Here is a 12,989-nt window from a genome sequence, read left to right as displayed (position 1 = left end):
ATAATATAATATAATATAATATAATATAATATCATGAAAAGCAGTAAGTACATTTGGAGCAGAACTAAAGCCCCGTCCTAAATAAAAACTGTTTATGTTAGTGAAACTGTGTAAAGTGGTTGTGGTTTGTTCTCACTTAAAGTGGGTAGTAATGCGTCATCACAGAAAAATAGCGTATGACTTACGGTCACTGTCCCGTCTTCACTGTTTTTCCCCCGCCCACACATTTTTTTTTTAATTTTTTCCTCATTAACTTCAGATCAGGAGCGTCAAGATATCTTTTTTTCATCTTTAAAAAAAGAAAAAAAATCCCTTAATTTAAGTGTAAAGAAGTATGTTCTGATAGACTTCATCTAAGCCACATCCAAGACTTTCTTAAAAACAGCTAACCCCATCAAAGGGTTTTATTTCTTTTCATATTAATTTTCCAATTAGATGAGAGATCCGGTTACAAAGCTGACGACAAAACAACCTGAAGTGTTTTCAACATCATTCCTCATCATTCCCAAATTCATTGAATTTTCTGTTATTACATGTATATTACACACGTAACAGGCAAAATGCTTTGGTTTCCTGTCTTTATCTGGATTCACTACAGCAGGGATTACCACAGTGGAAAACAGTGGTGCTATGGGACAAAACACATTCAAATTAACTGTTTTTTATGCTGAAATATTCATAATATAATGAGTGTCTGGTAAAATATGATGGTTTTATACCTAAAAAAACCCCTAATATAGTATGGATGCACTGGTATTGTAGTATCTGGTCATACTGACTTTGTTAAATGATAATAACATGCATTTGCCATATTAGTGGTGGATATTAATCAATTTTCCTTCTAGATGCAAGCTTGGACACTTAGCACCCATCTTGACTTATTTGGGCCTCTATCTTTAGCATTAACTAAATTAAACTGATGTCACTGGAACCACCAGTCAAATCAGATAAAAACACTTCTAGTCTGTTTATATTGTTGCAGAATCACAAATTTAAAGTTCAGGATCCCTATTTTGCTCTCTGTTCCACATTTAAGTTGGCTAAATGTATGAGAGCTTAAAACATTTTAAGCATTTTGACTTAAGAGTCCCATTAGTTAAAATTAGCCTTTAACACTCGTAGTTTTTAGCTTGTAAGGCTTCCCTTTTCCAAATGTTCTTAAACATACACACCAAAATTTAGCTTGTAATCGCTGTAATAGAAATTTGTTTTAAATTCCACTTAAGTGGAGCAACTGCTGAGGTTGTGGTTGTTTGTTTTCACTTGCTCTGCATTTTCTTTTCCAATATGGACAGGAAGTGTGGAGCAAAATGTTGTACGATATCGCTCCACTTTCTCTGTGTTTTCTGAAATAAAACATTTTCAAATGAAGTTGTATTAAAAAAATGTATCTATCCATAAATATAAATGTCAAGTATAGTAAAAAGAATTGTGGAGACCGAAGCAAATTCCTGTTTGCAGTGACCAAACAGAGCAAATACTGAAAAGTGTCAATTATTTGTGAAAGAATTATAGAGTACATGTTCCTTTTTAATAACATAAAAAAATTAACGCTGGGGGGGAGGGGGGGTGTCATTTGATAAAAATAAAAGTCTCTCTAATACCAGGAATCTTTCCATTTTCGGCTCAGTTCTTTGTAGGAAAGAAGTTGTTTGTGACACAGAAAATTATAGAAGTTTCACATCCTTATTTGTCACTGGTGAAATAGTGCTGTTTGCCTCAGATGTGCAGAGGGCGCCTGTTATAGTAGTTACACCAACAGTGGCCTCACAGCTGTTTAACTTTGCAGAACAGCCACTCAGTGTCTAAGTATCAAACAACATAATAACTAGAGCTCATAATAAATTGATTCAAACATTATCTTGAAAGCTCTGGAATGGGGGGGTGGGGGTGGAGAAAGGTTAAAACCCAGGACAGGACAGGTCACCATTACATCCCAAGACTAACATGGAGAGACACAAAACCAACCGGTTTAGAATTACCATTTAACCCAGTAAGGATGTTTTTGTGGGAGGAAATTGAAGTACCCAAATAGAAAATGGAAACTCCCAAGATTTACTCTCATAATGTGAAAACATAAATATTTCTTTTGCATATAATTCATTGCATTTAAGCTCTCACCAGACCCCATTAGATCACAAGATTTTTATAATGCACCCATGCAAAGTTTTACCTTATTTTTGATTTTCCAGTAAGGTGCAGCTCTCTCTGTATTTGTCCAGCTAATGAAAAAAAGGAAAAGTTAGACTCTATCAATGATTTGTGGTTCCATAATTTGATGATCCTGCATTTAAGAACACCTTACTGCTACATCGGTAATTTTGCATGTTTTTCAAATTTACCTTCACTTTTCCTCCAAGCAGACAAACTCAAGTTTAAACTATAATTTATCTGGTTTGAAAGGGTTCTTTAAGGGTTCAAACACATGTAAGTCAAGTCAAGAATTAAGTCTATGTTACCTTATTTGAAATCTTTATTTTCTTTTATACTGTAGGTAAACAAAATCATGTATTATATAGGAATAATCCATGTTTCCATGAAAAAATATAAAATAATAATAACAATGGTGGTGTTTTCCGATGGCTCTGGTTAAAACTTCTTCTAAAATGCCTTCATAAAAAGAAAGAAGAACCTGATCACTTTCATTTCCAAAATGTTAGAAAAACATCTGCCATCTTAAAACAAAAACCTTAAGGTGTAGCCTTGAGGCTGTATCTCTCTCTAGCTCATTATCCCAGCAGATGTAGGTGGGTGTTCATATTTCCATTGAAAGGTTGCACATTTTTTATGCAATTTAATACATTTTAGTGGGTTTTCATTCTCCTTTATAATCAATGTTGTACCCAAGAGGGTTAAACTTGATTCAGTCGGAATTAAAAAAAAACTGCACTGGAAACGATCGTGTTGGTTGATCTGATGTGGCGTGCACATTTAAAACTGCTCAACTGATTTATTTGCTACAGGGAAATAACTGCCCAATGTAGGCATGCCCACTGTCTTTGACGTCATAAATACAGGAATTACTCAAACAATAATGAATAATTTCCATGGTTAATATGGACTTAGTTCTCACTGGTGGCTGGGGGATAAAACCACCTTTTATGACAAAAGAATTTTAAAGGGTGTGGTTTGCTTATTGAAAAGATCTGATGCAAAGAGAAAGGTGAGGTTTTTAAACTCCACCTTGTTTTTGCAGGTTCTGTGTGAATACAGGTATGGGCAGGCGCAGATCTAATCTATGCAATACAGACAGTGTTCCTACTTCAGTGTTACACCTTTAGCAGAAGAGATGAGGCTTTATTCTGTGGTGTAGTAATGTATATTACATCACCGAGACTCCATTGTGTAATATAATTCTCCAAAACCTGGTACTTCCCAGCCACTAGGGATGGGTATCGTTTAGGTTTTATCCGATACCGGTGCCAAACCGGTACTTTTGAAACGGTGCCGGTGCTTAAACGGTGCTCGAACCGGTGCTTAAAGAATGGAGAACACAAAATTGGTCCAAAAACCTCTCATGTTCAGCTGTTTGTTTGTAAAAAGATAACAATGTTAGCCTTTTCTGCAGCTAGAGGGCATATATGGTATCACTCTTGGCTGGAAGCAGTGCTTAAACAATGGAAAAAACACAAACTTTGTCCAAAAACCTCTCATGTTTAGCTGTTTTCCACTTTTTCTTTGGTCATTTTAGCCTTTTTGGCCAGGGTGAAGGGAGTATCTGCCATCAAACAAGAAGACAGCTGCATGTAACTATGATGATGTTTGCTAGTTCACCTTACATGCATTAATGTAATAACGTGGTTAGCCTACTCAACGTAAATTACACACGAACAACATTAAGCTACTCACGCAGAGAAGAACGGCTGCTGCTGCCATCATCATCCGTCATCATTTCTGCTACACTGACAGGGCTAGGGGCCAGGACTCTCCTCTTCGTGTTTTTGGGGGATGTCGCTAACTCCGGGTCCGATAACAGGCAACCCACCCGCAGTAGATGTGCACGGTGTGAGGTCTCGCAGCAAGCTATCAAATACAGCGCATTTTTCGGCTTTTAAAAAAAACGCTATGCGTCGCCAGGTGTTTCATCGGATTTGAGGTGTTACCTCCTTTGACAGTATCACAGTATCAGCTTAAAGCACTTGTTGCAGGCTGCTGAGTTTGCATATTTTGCTGTGAAGTACAGCCAGACTTTTTACTGCTTCGCCTTGGGCATTTTTAATCTGTAGCTCTGCTCTAAAAGAACGTACGTACCTGGACTCGCCTACTATCCTCGGAAACGTAAAATGATTGGCTAGAATTCAAAGTGTATCACAGCTCAGGAAAAAAAAAGCACCGAAATAAAGCACCGAAATGTGCGCTGCTTTTCGGTCTGGTTACTACCGTTTATGCCATAATGGTACCGGACACCGGTACCCATCCCTACCAGCCACTTCTTCAAAATTATAGTCAAGGACTTCTTGTTCACCTCTTCACACTTTAAACTTCATAGTGTTTAGTTTTTAATGTTTAGCTTCTTTTTAATGATTTTTATATAAGGGTTTGGCAGTTCTGAGGTATTGCAGTATAACTGCGACCCTTTCCCGGTCTCAGTCGTCATTGTCATGCCTCTGGGATTTCCTGATAGGATCTTGACTTCATATCTTAGATGCTAAGTTTATCTATTTGAGTCGTGGTTTATGTTTGGTGTTTTGTTAATGTTTCAGTGTTTTAGTTTTCATTTCCTGTTTTCTTTGCTTTGTGAGACTTTGTTTCCTGTTTTATTTCACAATGAGCTTCAGTTTTATGACACTAGTTTCTTGGTGTTTTTTCTTCTGGTTTCTAGTGATTAACACAGTTTTGTGGATGAGTTTTGGTTTACATCATCTAGCTGTACTCAGTGTTTCTGTTTGTGTCTGTTTTTACACCTCGGGCTCTTTGTGTTTCCTTGCCTCTTACATCTGGTTTATTGTTGGTATTCCTGCCTCCTTTAGTTATTTCCTGTTGTACTTTGAGGGTTTTGTTTTCTTTGTGTCCCTGTGTTCGTTCACCCGTGTATAACTTTGGTTTCCTTGCTGAGTCATCTATGAATGTTTCTTCTGTGCACCCTTTCTTTTGTACATTACTGCTTTCTTCACATTTTTTTTTTTACATTTTTCTTAATTTTGAACCTATGTTATGACAGCATGTTTTAAAGCCTTACTCTTTGATTCATTCTAAGGTTTTTCCTTTTATTCCACTGACTAAACTGTTCTTTTTTTCACAGTTAGTCTTAGTTTTAGTAACACCTTTGATTTGAAATAGGAAGTTTGGGCTTAGCCAAACTGTGTTTACAAAACAGCCAACAACACATGGGCATAGTTTATGGTAGGCATGGTAGGAATATGTTCCTACCACCACTAATTTGATCTTAATGGCATATGTTTAAATAGAATACTGTACACTGGCAGGGGTATGTCCAGGGGTGGAGGGAAATATAACCACCCCCACCCCAGGTGCCCCCTGTCAAGTTTATACTACAACACCATTGGCCCAGAGCACTGTTAGAACTATTAGAAATTAGAAAGAAGAAAAACAAAGTGTAACAAAAAATGAGCCTTAATTGTGGCAATTATTATAAACAAAAAACTAAAACCTACACTGGGATAAACTAAGAATAACTATGAAAACTGTGACAAGAAATGTGAACATGAATCTGGACAGGTGCAAACTATGACTTGAAAAAAAAAAACATGAGCATGAGCACAACCTGGAGAAACGTGAAGCAAGACCAACAGACGACCCAACACTGAACAGAGGAAGACAGAGGACTTAAATACACCGAACAGTAATGAGGGAAGTGGAAACACCGGAGAGACACAGCTAACGCAAATGATTATGACGCCACAAGGAAAAGTAAAACTAAACACACCAAACCTGGGAACACCAGACCTTTCAAAATAAAATGGAAAACATGGAGAAACATGAACTGGGACACGCAAACTTGACACAAGAGACAGAGAGAGGGAGCGAGAGAGGGACACAAGGGGAACCTACATAGACAAGGAGATAAAACATGATGAATAGAAAAAGACTCATAAACAAGGAGACATAGGTGAAACATAAACTACACTAAAACTCAACTAAATCCTAGCTAATAGTGACAACACATTAACTTAACATATTTCCATAATATATGAAATCAAAAATACAAAATAAACTCCTGACAATTTTTTGATCTGACTAGATCGTAACTGTCTTGAAAATGAAGTATGTTTTTTAAACAAAAACTTTAAAGAAAAATCTTTTCAACAGTTATAATTAGAGTACCTTTTTTCTTTTTGGATGAGACTATCTACTGATATTTTTGTTTTGGTTGTACAACTTGTCATATTTGTTCAATCCAGCATGAAAGTTGAATGAAGATAGAATGTAGAGTACACCATTCAGTAATCGTGACTAGTTGTCTTTTGCAATATTATTTATTAGATTTTTTTTCAGTTTGTGTGCTCAAATATGTGACTTTACAGGACAGCTTTTTTCAGATTTGAACTAACCAATAATCTGACTTTTTGATGTATCTGTCTCAAATCACAGATCCGGATTCATTTTTATAGAGAGGGCTGTGAAAAATTCAAGCTTTTATCTTGAAGTATTTTTTGGGGGATCTTTTTCTGGCTTTATTGGATAGGTACAGTGAAGACTGACAGGAAAGCAGAGGGAGAGAGAGGGGAAGACATGCAGCAAAGGGCTGCGGGTTGGACTCAAACCGGGCTGGCCGCTCTCAGCCATATGGCATATGGTCGCCCGCTCATCCCACTGAGCTAAACTGGCACACTCGGCTTTTATCTTCGGTAGTTTCTGAGATATTCATGTCAAACATTGTCTCTGAAAATCTGGAATATGAAAACTACCACAGACTGTCCAGGATCTCGGTGATGCCATGATGCTACATTCAAAAAAATAATTCATTGGATGAACGTAATTTTATCTTGCCACTTATATTCCATCTAAACAAATCATGTTATATTAATCCATCTTGGTTGTGTTGTGTCAACACGATATATGTGTGTAGGTTTAACATAATATTAACATTAACATTCAATTAATTTGACTTTTGTTCAATCAACATGTTTGTACCACATTAGTCTAATTACATTTATTTAAATTCATCTTATATTGTTTAAACACTTTAGCACATCAAAAGTCAGTCTTGCTACATGAACTAGTAAAATATTTGTTTGTTACACCAATGATAATCTTGTTGAATGAATGAAATGTAACTTATGTCTGTAGTACATGTTGTATTCATATTACATAATGTTCAACAAAAAAATTCAAGAGATTTACAGCAACTTCCAATCCACCCATCTTTATCTGGGCTGCGGAAGTGATAGGGTAACAGGGGCAGGGTACAGACTGGACAGGTCGCTAGTCTATCATACAGAGACAAACAAACATTTGCACTTCAACACCTTTGGGTAATTTAGAATAACCAGTTACCCTTACAACTGTATGACTTTTAACTGTGGAGGAAACCAGAGTACGCAGAGAGAACCCATTGCAAACTTCGCCACATTGTGGATTTGAACCCAGGATCTTCTTGTGCTGAGGCAACAGCACGAACCACCATGGAATTAATCTGTCAATACAGACTTAACAAAAGTAGGAAAGCTATGCTTGATGATGCTTTATGTCGTTGTCCTTGACAAGTTAAACCATAAGAAATAGTAACAGCATACACGTGGTGTCTGCCTCTTGTAACCCCAGTGATTTTCCTGTGGTTTGACATCTAATGTGATCTTGTGAATTTCGTGAGTCGACTCACAAAAATGAAATTGGGTGGTTGTTACACGCACAAGATCCAAACTTGTAATTTGAACTAAATAATTCCATGTTTCTATGGTGAACGTAATTAAATCATGTAGCATCTGCATGAAATTCAGCAACTTAATTTGTTCTTGTTGAGATGACATCATACAATCCAGTAAGAGTGGCTGGATCCAGGCAACTAACCACTCTTACTAGATTGTATGATGTCATCTCAACAAGAACAAATTAAGTTGCTGAATTTCATGCAGATGCTACATGATTTAACTACGTTCACCATAGAAACATGGAATTATTTAGTTCAAATTACAAGTTTGGATCTTGTGCATGTAACAACCACCCAATTTCATTTTTTTTGAGTGTACGGCCTGAGAAGAGATCCTCCAAGAAACCATCGACTGCCTTGTAAGGAGCATGCACAGACATTACAGGAGTGCATATAAGGACATTACTGAGCCACATTAAAAAATAAGTCTGTGTTTTCCATTTTATTGAATCTAGGCCTGAAAAGCTTGATGATTTAGGTTTTCAAATGTTTCTCAACAATCCACTTTAGATTTTCACCTGAAATATTTCATTCATCGGGTTGTATGAATTAAATTTTCTCCTAATTTTTTGCAGCTGTGTATTTCACTCATCCGGCACCCTTAATATTTCTAATTTCACTGACCTCACACATTTCAAGTTTATTATTATTCGCTCTTTACCAATATCTTCTGTCCTCTGTATTACTAGCTATGAGCCGGCTAGTTTGGAAATAGATCTGAGTCTTGTTAACTGGTTTGTAATGAACATCAGGCTGACATATTAATGGATTTTATGGCTGCAGCAACTGCTGCAAGGAGCATAGTTTTATTATCCCTGTAAATACAAGTTAGAAAGTGGTGCCTCCTGCATTGATTATGATGGTGATGGCAGTCGTGATTATGGATTAAATAATGATTGTAACTGTATTAATATTTCAGCAAGTGTAAAATTATAGCTAATAACACAGGCAATTAGGTCTCATCAAATAAGATTTACCCAATTAAACAAACCATAACATATTCCACATCACCTACTGCACTGAGTATGTACTTTCCACTCTCTCTGCATCATGTTTAGGGTCAGTCTGCTTGTCTGTCTTTTGAGTTGTTTCCTGTTTTACTTGGTAGTTGTGACAGTTTTCATTTGGACTTCCTGACAGATTCATGTTTTATTTTCCACTTTTTATTTCTCACTTTTCCACCTTGCTTCCTTTCTTCATTTTTCCTTGGCTCTTGTGTTCCTTGGGATCACTTTTGGATCACTATATTACATTCACAGACTCTGCTTCACATAGGCAGCGGTTTTGTTGACTGGAGAGTATGTTAGTTTAAAAAATAACTTTAGTTATCCATAAATTTAAGAATAACTGGCTGAAGGCCTAAGCTTGTTTTTCTTTTACTTTCCATTCTGAAGTGAGGACAAATTGTTTAGAGTCCTCCACAGTTTGTATACTCCAGCTGTGTGCTGCAGCTCTTTTATAATTGGAAGGAAAAAACACTTTTCCAAAGGTTAAATCTGAGAAACCTTGATTAGAGTTCCTCTATCAAGCCACTTCTTTTCTCAAGGTGCATTTTGGAACGCAGATATCCTTCAACATGGTGTCCTGAGAGTGATTTCTATGTCAAAGGAAGGATGAGGACAGAGGAGATGAATAGGCACAAGTTTGAGAAATGATAAAAAGCTTTCTGTGTCCTTTCTCTGGTTACACTCTTGATTCACAGTTGGTTTGAAGTTGGAAAAATAAACCTTGATACACTAAATCATAATTTCGTGGCTGATTCCTTTCAAGGACATCCTTGAAGGAGACGATGTCTATGTTGATGGCAAACTTTACCTCTAAGCCTCCCAGTTAACTCACATCATGACAAACTGAAGAAAACCTGATGAGCTCAGTCATTACTGACTTCTGGATTGTTTAGAGGGATCGGCTAACATATTTGGAAACTGCATTTCAATTCAGTTCCGTTTTATTTATATAGCACCAAATCACAACAACAGTCCCCTCAAGGTGCTTTAAAAAAGAAAATCTAAAGTGAAAAAAATGGAAAGTTAGTCAATGAATAATCAAATTTAACAAAATAAATGATATTAGATATCAATTAATCACTAATTAAAATGACTTTTTATTAACGGACTATGTGTTTAAATGCAGCTGAAGTCTCAAAGAACACACACATGCTTTCTTTAAGACCACAGTACAGCCTGGATTCATTCAGTTTTAGGACAATCCTGTCGGTGGCAGCATTGGTCAGCACAAAAACTCAAAAAGTTATGCAGCAGGTTTTGAATGAAAATAGGCAGGAAGGGGAAAACAAGTTGCTTTCTGCACACTAAAAATTAATTAGAAATTAATCTAGTACGCTGTACCTGAAATGTTGCACAGAAACCCCACATCAAGCAACCTGCTGCTTTATGAGAGTGGAAGGCAGAAGCTATCTGCCCTCCTTTAGCTCCAGCTCCTCAGGTTTAAGAGACAAACACCAACTCTACTTTTAAGGTCAGGGTTTAAACTTTCCATTGTGATAAAGCTTACAGTCAGAGCTGGATCAGGTGACCCTGAGACCTCCTTTGGATAGATCAAATTCAAATTCAGACCCTTGTAGCTGTTGACGGGTCTCTGAATTGAGGGATAGAGCAGAAAGAAAAGCAGCATTTCTGGTCATTTATACTCCTATCAGATTAATGTACAGTACTGCGCAAAAGTCTTGAGTCACTCTTTATTTCTTCATATGTTGTTCAGTTATCTAGACTTTCTTGTCATTTTTAAAGCAATAGTTCGCCAAGCTTTCTAAAGGTCTTTGAAAGTTTGTCTTTGGACATTGGCTTTCTCACTCGTTTTCAATAAAGTCCTTTTACCTGACCATTTTCAGAGGATTTGTTTGTTTGTTTGTTTTTTGTTAAGCCACTTAATACATATCTATGAATCATTCACACACACAAAAAGCCCCCCAACTCAAGGGAGGGAGCAGTTTTGTGTCTATACATAACAGAAAACTTACCAAAGAACCAATTTTAAATTAGATATAAATTTCTTTAGCTAAATCAATGAGAAATGTCAAAAATAGCACATTTTGACAGGAATACGATAGCAGTGTTTCCAAACAACTCTTAGCTGAAAACTTGGCATATCCTGGTAGGGTGTGCAGTGCCTCCTTAAAAGTTTAATGAAACTGGAAAGGTGGAGGAAAAAAAGAAGACGTGGCAGATCTAGAAAAAAACGAAAAACAACTATCTACAGCAGATGAACATTGTCTGGAAGTCACGTCGTTAAGAAATAGCCAAATAAATCCAGCAAAGACCTGACACAGGACCTGAGAGATGCACCTGGCCGTTATCTGCATCTAGCCTGGGCCTCAACATCTTTGAAGCAGTGAGGGATCATCTCAGCAGAGAACAGAAGCTAACACAGTGAACATTCATAGAAGAGTGATGAAATGTCCTTCGAGAAGCCTGCAGACTACTTAAAGAAGTTACAAGAAAGCTTGACTAAGAGAGTTTAGGCTGGGAAGTAAAGGTGGTTGTACGAAATTTTAACTTTCAAGAAACTCTGTATTGGCCTCATATTCTATATTTCCATATTCATATTCTATGTTTGCAGATATTTCAAGAAATTGCTGCACCTATTTCCAGTTTTCCTAAAGAAATATGAAGAAATGCAAGATGGATCAAGGCTTTCAGACTACTGTGTCTCCTGTGGTGACGCCTTTGGAAATAATAGTGTACCATATTTTTCGGACTATAAGGCGCACTTCAAATTCTTAGATTTTCTCAAAAATCGACAGTGCACCTTATAATCCGGTGTGCCTTATGTATGAATTCTGGTTGTGCTTACTGACCTTGAACCGATTTTATGTGGTACACGAGAAATCTGTGAAAAAATGTTTTAGTATGACTTTGGTAAGCTACAAAGCTGCACCGCTTGATGGATTGTCGGAGCATTACGGCTACCGTAGTCAGGAGCCTCACGGAGTAATCCGGGTCCAAACTCCACTTCAGGTCCCAAAGTCAAACGAGCACTGCAGCATCAATGAGAGTTAAAAACTGTCTAAATCTTTAATAAAATGATCAGCGTTGCTGCTTTACCAGGTGTAACAATTACGTTTAACATCCAGGCATCTATGAAAACTGAATTTATTAAATTTAACTGAGTTAGAAGTTAGTAGGAAGTTAGCTCGCTAGTTTCCACCTAAACATGATATAGCATGTTCTGACTGAGAGATTTCTGAAAAAATTTAAACATAGAGCTCTGCTATCACTTCCAACATAAATGAAGACTGAAAACTAAACAGCAGTGACGTTTGTAGGGTTACTGAAGTTGGACTAGCTGGTATATAATGATGTGCTATCTAATCGCTAGCGACATAGCTATGTTAGCATAACATAAACACAGTAAAGCTGGAGGATGAATGCTAACTTTTTTCAATTAGATAAAAGTTAACGTGAGGGTTCCCTATGGTTAGGGACAAATGCAATCGCATGGCAGGATGCTGTAAACGGACCAAACGTCAGTCAGGAGAACAACTGAGATAATCCATCCACAATAAGAGGTTGGTCATTAATATATTGCAACAACATTGGAATAGAGTACCTGCTGGAGAATTTAACATTAATGAATCAATGGTACGGAAGTGGAGGAAGCAAGAAGAATGAGTTGAGTAAAGTTTGACTTATCTGACTGTTTTGTTTCGCTTAATGCGCCTTATAATCCGGTGCGCCTTATGGTCCGAAAACTACAGGCTTTATAATCGTGAATCTTTTCCTTTCCACATCCTATCATTTTAACTAAGAATGTGTTCTTCATGACTTTACCGATTAAATAATTAATTAAATTAATAAGTTCTACTGACTCACTGCACCACCTAGTGGTGAAAATTGACATTGCAAAAAGTGCAGCCCGGCCTGTGTTTAGCTACAGTGGATTTCTCTTGAAAACAATGCACACACGATTTGGATATAAAGTCACAGCAGTTTCTTTACATTCCACTCTAAGTTTTTAGATTGCAGCTGGGAGTCTCAATATATGCCTCGTTCACTCCCTGATGCATATCCCACTATTACACACCATTAATGTGTACTTACTTTCTCTTGTAGTTTGTTTTGTCCAGTTTTTACCCTTACCCTTAAGCAAGGCACTTACTCCTCTCTAATGTATCTTGTGTATACACCTTACATCAGAA

The sequence above is a fragment of the Perissodus microlepis genome, chromosome 23, assembly GCF_051167445.1.
Source record: "Perissodus microlepis isolate ML-2025 ecotype Zambia chromosome 23, ASM5116744v1, whole genome shotgun sequence".
In the NCBI taxonomy this organism is placed as follows: Eukaryota; Metazoa; Chordata; class Actinopteri; order Cichliformes; family Cichlidae; genus Perissodus; species Perissodus microlepis.
Note: the sequence above shows the minus strand (reverse complement) of the source record.